Below are 13,093 nucleotides of genomic sequence, written 5' to 3'. Positions count from 1 at the left end.
CACACACATACATCTGGGCTATTCTGTTACGCGTAACAGAATATTATTCTGTTATCCTACTTGAACTGACGGTTTCACGCGGTTGTTACCCTATTCTGTTATGCATATAGTAGTTGAACACGCAAGGAAAAGCTGTTCACAAACCGAGTGCGCCGCGGCGCCTAATGGCGAGCAGAGCTTGCCGAGGGACGCGAGCAGAGGCCGGCACAGTGATACGTGGCAAATAAGACGAACTATGTGAGCGATGTCGAAGACATCAAGCACGAATTAGATTATAGTTGTGTGTGTGATACATGGCATACAGTTGATCCATCCTAGTTGTTTGTGATGGAATAAGCCGTGTGTGTTGTGGGCAAACGCTTGCTGGTATATAACCTCAAATTTAACCAACAAAATGTGAATGCATGTTACACAAATTATATAACTGGAAACTATGTTGAAATACGAAACCAATGATATAATCTTTGGCGACATGCATTTGTATTTTATTAATTAAATCCTACTTATAATCCAGGACGGGGTACAGTAGGTAATTAAATCACAATTTTTTTAAACGTATGTGTACGTGTCCTTTCGTCCTCCTCTCGCATGTCTTATCACCCCGCTGCCGCAGACAGTTCGAGCGCAAGCTTGAGCAGTGCGCGGGGGCGTTATTTTGGCCAAATGGTGCTGAGCCAGTTCCCGCACAACTGCGCAGGTTCCCGCGCAAGCTTCCTGCCTGACTCGATGAAATTCCCCAAAATCCCAATGCTTACCAGCCTACTATATAAACTCTCATGGCCGGCGAGTCCTGCGTCGCATTTCCCCCTCCCTGCCTGTAGCTTATCTTGTCTGCTTTTCCCACAATCGGCATTGGGTCCGCACCGCCGTCACCAAACAAGGAGGCCACACACACTACACTACACCGGGGATGCATCGTCACCGCTGTGTAGCCTCCCAGCTGGAACTGTGCCGTCGTCGTCGTCGCTCAGACACTCCGCCGTCATCAGAGCACAGTTCCAGCTGGGAGGCTACACAGCGGTGACGATGCATCCCCGGTGTAGTGTAGTGTGTGTGGCCTCCTTGTTTGGTGTGCGCGGAAGACCCACCACACGCTCGGCCGCCGGTACCCATCCGCAGCTATTGTCGGCCGTCGTTGCCGCCACAGCTCTGTCAAAAGCTAGGGCCATCACCCGCTCTGTCGCCACGGCCCGACGGCGGGAGGTGGCCGTTGTGGCCGCCACCCCACTGCCGGCCACCGTGGCCATCACCCGCTCCGCCATCGCGGCCCGAAGGCGGGGAGGTGGTGGTCATGGCCGCCACCCCATCGTCGGTCGCCGTGGCCGCCAGCCGACTGCTACGTCTTGAGCTTGCGTTGGTTTTCCTTGAAGAGGAAAGGGTGATGCAGCAATAGTAGTGTAAGTATTTCCCTCAGTTTTTGAGAACCAAGGTATCAATCCAGTAGGAGGCTCCTCAAAAGTCCCACGCACCTACACAAACAAACAAGAACTCGCAACCAACGCAATAAAGGGGTTCACAATCCCTTCAAGGCCACTTGCGAAAGTGAGATCTGATAGTTTGGTATTTTATAATATAGATTGGAAAAGTAAAGATGCAAATAAAAGTAGATTGAAAGCTTATATGATAAAAGATAGACCCGGGGCCATAGGTTTCACTAGTGGCTTCTCTCAAGATTGCATAAGTATTAAGGTGGGTGAACAAATTACTGTCAAGCAATTGATAGAAAAGCAAATAATTATGAGATTATCTAGGCATGATCATGTATATAGGCATCACGTCCGTGACAAGTAGACCGACAAACACCACATGCAGTGGACCCTTGTGGCTCGTTCTGGTGGAAAGATCTCATGCAGCTGTCTGATATCTACAGAGGGATTACCAGGGCGTTTGTTGGGTCGGGTGGCTCGATCCTCTTCTGGAAGGATGAGTGGAATGATGGCATTTTCTAGGACACATTCCCGAGAGCTTTTTCCTTTGCCAGGGATCCAGACGTATCAGTCCGGTCCCTTCTTTCGTTGGTGAGGTTAGGAGATGTGTTTCACCTACCCCTCTCGATGGAAGCTCGGCTTGAGGTAACCAACTTGCAACTGGCCACGTCGGATGTGTCCCTGACTGACAGGTATGATACATGGAATTGTGTGTGGGGAGGAAGTGATTTTAAAGCCACAAACTTTTATGAATATTACTTCAGGGATGTGCAGGTGGACGAGGCCTTTTGCTGGATTTGGAAAACCAAATGTACCATGCAATGGAAAATGTTCGCTTGGCTACTGCTGGCTGATTGTTTGAACACCAGAAATATGCTGAGAAGGAGACACTATAAAATCCAGAATGACAATTATATCTGCTTCATCTATCAAAACCCACCTGAAGAGGACGTTGCTCACCTCTTTTTTACTTGTCCTTTCAGTAAAAGATGTTGGGACAGCATTGGGATTCACTGGCCAGTCGGGGGTTGTAGGCTCACATTGCTGCATGCTGGTAAAAACTCTTGGAATGGACACATGTTCATGGAAGTGTTCACGGTGGCGGCCTGGGGGATCTGGAAGGAAACACTTCAGAGGGATCCAACCGTCCTTTACTTCCTGGAAGAACAGATTCAAGCATGATTTTGCTCTTTTGGTCCATAGGGCCAAACAGGAGCATGCTCCTTATATTCTGTCCCTAGTAGCTGCCTTGTAATTTGGGGGATATCACACTGTAACTCATCTTCTCACCCACTTTTTTTTGATGTAGTAGTTACTTGTGTAGTAGGGCTGTAGGTGACTGGACTGATTTGTAGAGACTGTACTAACCCTTTAACACTTTAATTTAAAGTCAGTGGGGACCTCCCCCACTGTCATCAGTTCTCAAAACAAGTAGACCGACTTCTGCCTACATCTACTACTATTACTCCACGCATCGACCGCTATCCAGCATGCATCTAGAGTATTAAGTTCATAAAGAATAGAGTAACGCATTAAGAAAGATGACATGATGTAGAGGGATAAACTCATGCAATATGATATAAACCCTATCTTTTTATCCTCGATGGCAACAATACAATACGTGCATTGCTGCCCCTGCTGTCATTGGGAAAGGACACCGCAAGATTGAACCCAAAGCTAAGCACTTCTCCCATTGCAATAAAGATCAATCTAGTAGGCCAAACCAAACTGATAAATCGAAGGGACTTGCGAACATAACTTAATCACACATAAAAGAATTCAGAGGAGATTCAAATGTTTCTCATAGATAAACTTGATCATAAACCCACAATTCATCGGATCTCGACAAACACGCTGCAAAAAGAGTTACATCGAATAGATCTCCAAGAAGATCAAGGAGAACATGGTATTGAGATCCAAAGACAAAGAAGAAGCCATCTAGCTAATAATTATGGACCCAAAGGTCTGTGGTAAACTACTCACAACTCATCGGAGAGGCTATGGTGTTGATGTAGAAGCCCTCCATGGTTGATTCTGAAGGAAATATGCCCTAGAGGCAATAATAAAGTTATTATTTATTTCATTATATCATGATAAATGTTTATTATTCATGCTAGAATTGTATTAACCGGAAACATGATACATGTGTGAGTACATAGACAAACTTAATGTCACTAGTATGCCTCTACTTGACTAGCTCATTAATCAAAGATGGTTATGTTTCCTAACCATAGACATGAGTTGTCATTTGATTAACTAGATCACATCGTTAGGAGAATGATGTGATTGACATGACCCATTTCTTTAGCTTAGCACTTGATCGTTTAGTATGTTGCTATTGCTTTCTTCATGACTTATACATGTTCCTACAACTATGAGATTATGCAACTCCCGTTTACCGGAGGAACACGTTGTGTGCTACCAAACGTCACAACGTAACTGGGTGATTATAAAGGAGCTCTACAGGTGTCTCCAAAGGTACATGTTGAGTTGGCGTATTTCGATATTAGGTTTTGTTAGTCTGATTGTCGGAGAGGTATCTCTAGGCCCTCTCGGTAATGCACATCACTATAAGCCTTGCAAACAATGTAGCTAATGAGTTAGTTTCGGAATGATGCATTACGTAACGAGTAAAGAGACTTGCCGGTAATGAGATTGAACTAGGTATTGGGATACCGACGATCGAATCTCGGGCAAGTAACATACCGATGACAAAGGGAACAACATATGTTGTTATGCGGTTTGACCGATAAAGATCTTCATAGAATATGTAGGAGCCAATATGAGCATCCAGGTTCTGCTATTGGTTATTGACCGGAAACGTGTCTCTGTCATGTCTACATAGTTCTCGAACCCATAGGGTCCGCATGCTTAATGTTTTGATGATAGTTATATTACGAGTTTATGAGTTTTGATGTACCGAAGGTTGTTCGGAGTCCTGGATGTGATTACGGAAATGACGAGGAGTCTTGAAATGGTCGATACATGAATATTGATATATTGGAAGCCTATATTTGGATGTCGGAAGTGTTCCGGGTGAAATCGGGATTTTACCGGAGTACCGGGGGGTTACCGGACCCCCCCGAAAGCTTAATGGGCCTACATGGGCCTTAGTGGAAATAGAGGGCAGTAAGAGGAGTGTGGGGCGCCCCCCCCAAGGCCCAAACCGAATTGGTTTGGGGCAAGGGGGACGGCCCCTCTTTCCTTCTCCTCCTCTCCCTTTCCTTCCCCCTTCTCCTAGTCCAACAAGGAAGGAGGGAGTCCTACTCCCGGTGGGCGTAGGACTCCCAATGGCGCGCCCCCTCCTAGGCCGGCCGCCCCCTCCCCCCTTGCTCCTTTATATACGGGGGCAGGGGGCACCTCTAGACACAACAATTGATCTCTTGATCTCTTAGCCGTGTGTAGTGCCCCCCTCCACCATAGTCCTCCTCAATAATATTGTAGCAGTGCTTAGGCGAAGCCCTGCGATGGTAGAACATCAAGATCGTCACCACACCGTCGTGCTAACGGAACTCTCCCTCGACACTCGGATGGATCGGAGTTCGAGGGACGTCATCGAGCTGAACGTGTGCTAGAACTCGGAGGTGCCGTAGTTTCGGTGCTTGATCGGTCGGGCCATGAAGACGTACGACTACATCAACCGTGTTATTCTAACTCTTCCGCTTTCGGTCTACGAGGGTACGGGGACAGCACTCTCCCCTCTCGTTGCTATGCATCACCAGGATCTTGCGTGTGCGTAGGAATTTTTTTGAAATTACTACGTTCCCCAACAGTGGCATCCGAGCCTGGTTTTATGCGTAGATGTTATATGCACGAGTAGAACACAAGTGAGTTGTGGGCGATACAAGTCATACTGCTTACCAGCATGTCATACTTTGGTTCAGCGGTATTGTTGGATGAAGCGGCCCGGACCGACATTACGCGTACGCTTACGCGAGACTGGTTCTATCGACGTGCTTTGCACTCAGGGTGGGAACGGGTCGGCCCGGACCTGGCCTTGGACCCGGCCCCGTTGGCCTCGAGGCCAATTTGAGAGGCCACAGGTCGACCCAATTCAAAAAATTCAATGGCCTCGCCGGCCCGATGGTACTTCGGGTCGACCCAAAATTTATTTTCTTATACAATATTTGGTTGTGGTTACAAATAGAATATTCTCAAAAATATGTTATTAGAAGTAAAACAAATTATGACCTAAACATGCATGATTGAAATAATTAAAGTTTACAAATGAACCACAATATACAGTTTCAGCTCTTTACACGTCCAGTTTATAAAGGAGGATTGGGTTAATGGATTCCAGTACGTGTACAAATGTTAGCTAGTTGATGTTTCGGCTAATTAGTATACTGTAATTAGCTGATCGCTAGTTGCCGTATAACGGTATAAGTTAAGCTAAAGATGAATTTGGTGATACCGATGGACTCCAGTACTCGGAGATGGGTCGGCCCTGCTGGCTCAATGGGTCACTCAGTGCCGGCTCTACTGGCCCGATTTTTGTATGAGGCCGACCAGACTGACCCATCGGCCTTGTTTTCTTGGGTCGGGCCAAAGACCCGATGGGTCGACCCGGCCCATTCCCACCCTGACTTTGCACACAGGTGGCTGGCGGGTGTCAGTTTCTCCAACTTTAGTTGAACCGAGTGTGGCTACGCTCGGTCCTTGCGAAGGTTAAAAAAATACTAACTTGACAAACTATCGTTGTGGTTTTGATGCGTAGGTAAGAATGGTTCTTGCTCAGCCCGTAGCAGCCACGTAAAATTTGCAACAACAAAGTAGAGGACATCTAACTTGTTTTTGCAGGGCATGTTCTGATGTGATATGGTCAAGAAGTGATGCTATATTTTATTGTATGAGATGATCATGTTTTGTAACCGAGTTATCGGCAACTGGCAGGAGCCATATGGTTGTCGCTTTATTGTATGAAATGCAAGCGCCCTGTAATTGCTTTACTTTATCAATAAGCAGTAGCGGTAGTCATAGAAGCAATAGATGGCTAAACGACAATGATGCTATGATGGAGATCAAGGTGTCGCGCCGGTGACGATGGTGATCACGACGGTGCTTCGGAGATGGAGATCACAAGCACAAGATGATGATGGCCATATCATATCACTTATATTGATTGCATGTGATGTTTATCCTTTATGCATCTTATCTTGCTTTGATTGACGGTAGCATTTTAAGATGATCTCTCACTAATTATCAAGATGTGTTCTCCCTGAGTATGCACCGTTGCGAAAGTTCTTCGTGCTGAGACACCACGTGATGATCGGGTGTGATAGGCTCTATGTTCAAATACAACGGGTGCAAAACAGTTGCACACGCGGAATACTCAGGTTAAACTTGACGAGCCTAGCATATAGAGATATGGCCTCAGAACACGGAGACCGAAAGGTCGAACGTGAATCATATAGTAGATATGATCAACATAGTGATGTTCACCATTGAAAACTACTCCATCTCACGTGATGATCGGACATGGTTTAGTTGATTTGGATCACGTGATCACTTAGATGACTAGAGAGATGTCTGCCTAAGTGGGGGTTCTTTAGTAATATGATAAATTGAACTTAAATTTATCATGAACTTAGTATCTGATAGTATTTTGCTTGTCTATGTTTGTTGTAGATAGATGGCTTGTGTTGTTGTTCCGTTGAATTTTAATGCGTTCCTTGAGAAAGCTAAGTTGAAAGATGATGGTAGCAATTACATGGACTGGGTCCGTAACTTGAGGGTTATCCTCATTGCTGCACAGAAGAATTACATCCTGGAAGCACCGCTGGGTGCCAGGCCTGCTGCAGATGCAACTGATGACGTTAAGAACGTCTGGCAGAGCAAAGCTGATGACTACTCGATAGTTCAGTGTGCCATGCTTTACGGCTTAGAACCGGGACTTCAACGATGTTTTGAACGTCATGGAGCATATGAGATGTTCCAGGAGTTGAAGTTAATATTTCAAGCAAATGCTCGGATTGAGAGATATGAAGTCTCCAAAAAGTTCTATAGCTGCAAGATGGAAGAGAATAGTTCTGTCATGAACATATACTCAAAATGTCTGGGTATAATAATCACTTGATTCAACTGGGAGTTAATCTTCATGATGATAGTGTCATTGACAGAATTCTTCAATCACTGCCACCAAGCTACAAGAGCTTCGTGATGAACTATAATATGCAAGGGATGGACAAGACTATTCCCAAGCTCTTCGCAATGCTAAAGGCTGCAGAGGTAGAAATCAAGAAGGAGCATCAAGTGTTGATGGTCAATAAGACCACCAGTTTCAAGAAAAAGGGTAAAGGGAAGAAGAAGGGTAACTTCAAGAAGAACAGCAAACAAGTTGCTGCTTAAGAGAAGAAACCCAAATCTGGACCTAAGCCTAAGACTGAGGGCTTCTACTGCAAGCAGATTGGTCACTGGAAGCGGAACTGCCCCAAGTATTTGACGGATAAGAAGGATGGCAAGGTGAACAAAGGTATATGTGATATACATGTTATTGATGTGTACCTTACTAATGCTCGCAGTAGCACCTGGGTATTTGATACTGGTTCTGTTACTAATATCTGCAACTCGAAACAGGGACATCAGATTAAGGGAAGATTGGCTAAGGACAAGGTGACGATGCGCGTGGGAAATGGTTCCAAAGTCGATGTGATCGCGGTCGGCATGCTACCTCTACATCTACCTTCGGGATTAGTTTTAGACCTGAATAATTGTTATTTGGTGCCAGCGTTGAGCATGAACATTATATCTGGATCTTGTTTGATGCAAGACGGTTATTCATTTAAATCAGAGAATAATGGTTGTTCTATTTATATGAGTAATATCTTTTATGGTCATGCACCCTTGAAGAGTGGTCTATTTTTATTAAATCTCGATAGTAGTGATACACATATTCATAATGTTGAAGCCAAAAGATGCAGAGTTGATAATGATAGTGCAACTTATTTGTGGCACTGCCGTTTGGGTCATATTGGTGTAAAGCGCATGAAGAAACTCCATGATGGACTTCTGGAATCACTTGATTATGAATCACTTGGTACTTGCGAATCATGCCTCATGGGCAAGATGACTAAAATGCCGTTCTCCGGAACTATGGAGCGAGCAACTGATTTGTTGGAAATCATACATACCGATGTGTGTGGTCCAATGAATCTTGAGGCTCACGACGGGTATCGTTATTTTCTCACCTTCACAGATGATTCGAGCAGATATGGGTATATCTACTTAATGAAACACAAGTCTGAAACATTTGAAAAGTTCAAAGAATTTCAAAGTGAAGTGGAAAATCATCATAACAAGAAAATAAAGTTTCTACGATCTGATCGTGGAGGAGAATATTTGAGTTACGAGTTTGGTTTACATTTGAGACAATGCAGAATAGTTTCGCAACTCACGCCACCTGGAACACCACAGCGTAATGGTGTGTCCGAATGTCGTAATCGTACTTTATTAGATATGGTGCGATCTATGATGTCTCTTACTGATTTATCGCTATCGTTTTGGGGTTATGCTTTAGAGATGGCCGCATTCACGTTAAATAGGGCACCATCAAAATCCGTCGAGGCGACGCCTTATGAACTGTGGTTTGGCAAGAAACCAAAGTTGTCGTTTCTTAAAGTTTGGGGCTGCGATGCTTATGTGAAGAAACTTCAACCAGATAAGCTCAAACCCAAATCGGAGAAATGTGTCTTCATAGGATACCCAAAAGAGACTATTGGGTACACCTTCTATCACAGATCTGAAGGCAAGACTTTTGTTGCTAAATTCGGATCCTTTCTAGAGAAGGAGTTTCTCTCGAAAGAAGTGAGTGGGAGGAAAGTAGAACTTGATGAGGTAACTGTACCTGCTCCCTTATTGGAAAGTAGTTCATCACAGAAGCCGGTTCCTGAGACAACTACACCTATTAGTGAGGAAGCTAATGATATTGATCATGAAACTTCAGATCAAGTTACTACCGAACCTCGTAGGTCAACCAGAGTAAGATCCACACTAGAGTGGTATGGTAATCCTGTTCTGGAAGTCATGTTACTTGACCATGACGAACCTACGAACTATGAGGAAGCGACGATGAGCCCAGATTCCACAAAATGGCTTGAGGCCATGAAATCTGAGATGGGATCCATGTATGAGAACAAAGTATGGACTTTGGTTGACTTGCCCGATGATCGGCAAGCCATCGAGAATAAATGGATCTTCAAGAAGAAGACTGACGCTGATGGTAATGTAACTGTCTACAAAGCTCGACTTGTTCCAAAAGGTGTTCGACAAGTTCAAGGGGTTGACTACGATGAGACTTTCTCACCCGTAGAGATGCTTAAGTCTGTCTAAATCATGTTAGCAATTGCCGCATTTTATGATTATGAAATATGGCAAATGGATGTCAAAACTGCATTCCTGAATGGATTTCTGGAAGAAGAGTTGTATATGATGCAACCAGAAGGTTTTGTCGATCCAAAAGGTGCTACCAAAGTGTGCAAGCTCCAGCGATCCATTTATAGACTGGTGCAAGCCTCTCGGAGTTGGAATAAACGCTTTGATAGTGTGATCAAAGCATATAGTTTTATACAGACTTTTGGAGAAGCCTGTATTTACAAGAAAGTGAGTGGGAGCTCTGTAGCATTTCTGATATTATATGTAGGTGACATATTATTAATTGGAAATGATATAGAATTTCTGGATAGCATAAAGGGATACTTGAATAAAAGTTTTTTGATGAAAGACCTCGGTGAAGCTGCTTACATATTGGGCATCAAGATCTATAGAGATAGATCAAGACGCTTAATTGGACTTTCACAAAGCACATACCTTGATAAAATTTTGAAAAAGTTCAAAATGGATCAGGCAAAGAAAGGGTTCTTGCCTGTATTACAAGGTGTGAAGTTGAGTCAGACTCAGTGCCCAACCATAGCAGAAGATAGAGAGAAAATGAAAGATGTTCCCTATGCTTCAGCCATAGGCTCTATTATGTATGCAATGATGTATACCAGACCTGACGTATGCTTAGCAATAAGTTTAGCAGGGAGGTACCAAAGTAATCCAGGAGTGGATCACTGGACAGCGGTCAAGAATATCCTGAAATACCTGAAAAGGACTAAGGATATGTTTCTCGTTTATGGAGGTGACAAGCAGCTAGTCGTAAATGGTTACGTCGATGCAAGCTTTGACACTGATCCGGACAATTCTAAATCGCAAACCGGATACGTGTTTATATTAAACGGTGGAGCTTTCAATTGGTGCAGTCCTAAACAAAGCGTCGTGGCGGGATCTACATGCGAAGCAGAGTACATAGATGCTTCGGAAGCAGCAAATGAAGGAGTCTGGATGAAGGAGTTAATTTCCGATCTAGGTGTCATACCTAGTGCATCAGGACCAATGAAGATCTTCTGTGACAATACTAGTCCAATTGCCTTGGCAACGGAATCCATATTTCACAAGAGGACCAAGCACATCAAGAGACGCTTCAATTCCATCCGGGACCAAGTCCAGGTGGGAGACATAGAGATTTGCAAGATACATACGTATCTGAATGTTGCAGGCCCGTTGAATAAGCCTCTTCCATGAGCAAAACATGATCAGCACCAAGGCTCCATGGGTGTTAGAATCATTACTATGTAAGCTAGATTATTGACTCTAGTGCAAGTGGGAGACTGAAGGAAATATGCCCTAGAGGCAATAATAAATTTATTATTTATTTCCTTATATCATGATAAATGTTTATTATTCATGCTAGAATTGTATTAACCGGAAACATGATACATGTGTGAATACATAGACAAACAGAGTGTCACTAGTATGCCTCTACTTGACTAGCTCGTTAATCAAAGATGGTTATGTTTACTAACCATAGACATGAGTTGTCATTTGATTAACGAGATCACATCATTAGGAGAATGATGTGATTGACTTGACCCATTCCGTTAGCTTAGCACTTGATCGTTTAGTATGTTGCTATTGCTTTCTTCATGACGTATACATGTTCCTATGACTATGAGATTATGCAACTCCCGTTTACCGGAGGAACACTTTGTGTGCTACCAAACGTCACAACGTAACTGGGTGATTATAAAGGTGCTCTACAGGTGTCTCCGAAGGTACTTGTTGAGTTGACGTATTTCGAGTTAGGATTTGTCACTCTGATTGTCGGAGAGGTATCTCTGGGCCCTCTCAGTAATGCAAATCACTATAAGCCTTGCAAGCAATGTAGCTAATGAGTTAGTTACGGGATGATGCATTACGTAACGAGTAAAGAGACTTCTCGGTAACGAGATTGAACTAGGTATTGAGATACCGACGATCGAATCTCGGGCAAGTAACATACCGATGACAAAGGGAACAACATATGTTGTTATGCCGTTTGACCAATAAAGATCTTAGTAGAATATGTAGGAGCCAATATGAGCATCCAGGTTCCGCTATTGGTTATTGACCGGAAACGTGTCTCGGTCATGTCTACATAGTTCTCGAGCCCGTAGGGTCCACACGCTTAAGGTTTCGATGACAGTTATATTATGAGTTTATGAGTTTTGATGTACCGAAGGTCGTTCGGAGTCCCGGATGTGATTACGGACATGACGAGGAGTCTCGAAATGGTCGAGACATGAAGATTGATATATTAGAAGCCTATATTTGGATGTCGGAAGTGTTCCGGGTGAAATCGGGATTTTATCGGAGTACCGAGGGGTTACCGGAACCCCCCAGGGGCTTAATGGGCCTGAATGGGCCTTAGTGGAAATAGAGGGCAGCAAGGTGTCGGGGGGATGAACCCCGGGCAGGCAACGGAACCCGGATCTATTTCAAAAACAGCAGGGCCCGCATCGCCCCGCAAACCGGCGTGCGCCAGGTCGGGTCGCTCGACCCGGCAAGGCGCGCAACCCGGCCAAGACCCTTGACTCGGCAAGGTACGTCGACCCGGCCGCAGCGGCTGGCGCAAGGCAACTCAGCCCGGCGCAACCTTGGCTTCCCCAACAAGCCAACCCACCCGTGGCGTCCATGGCAACCCAGCCACGGGTCAGCTCCCGTCCCATCCAGGCCGTACGATGGGACGAGACCTCAATCACCGATGACCAAGACTACAGTGCCCCCGCCATGCCCGTGGTCAGCTGGAGCGTGGCAATAGTGCCCCCTACCTACCCGCTGACAAAGGCTGGCACGGCAACAATGTTCCCGCCCTCACCACTGACGACAGCAAGCAGCGGCCTGACGGAGAACACTGTGCGCGGCTCGACTCGGCCACGCCATGACGATCGACAAGACGGCGTACAGTCCCCCTAGGCACGCAGGGCCCGCACCTAGGGGAACCCGGTGAACCACAAGCCCCCAAGCGGGACCCAGCCCGATACCCCGGATGCCGACAATACGGACCCACTGACTCGGCATATTACCATTGTAACCCTGGGTGGGTTGATCTATAAAACCCCACGGGAGTCCACGCCTACAGAGAGATAGATGGCAAGAGATACATGGCATGATATGTGAGATCCCCGGCATGCAAAGCCATATGAGATAAAGCAAGCAAGATAGGACTAGCCACTACATAGCAACACCAGAGAGAAGGAGCAGCCGAAACCTTGGCCAGCCTCCTTCCTCCTCCATACAGCTTCAGGAGAAACATTGTACTATCAACCATCCAACTAAACTCGGCAGGACTAGGGATGTTATCTCTCCGG

This window comes from Triticum aestivum, chromosome 7B (assembly GCF_018294505.1).
Source record: "Triticum aestivum cultivar Chinese Spring chromosome 7B, IWGSC CS RefSeq v2.1, whole genome shotgun sequence".
NCBI classification, from domain to species: domain Eukaryota; kingdom Viridiplantae; phylum Streptophyta; class Magnoliopsida; order Poales; family Poaceae; genus Triticum; species Triticum aestivum.
Note: the sequence above shows the minus strand (reverse complement) of the source record.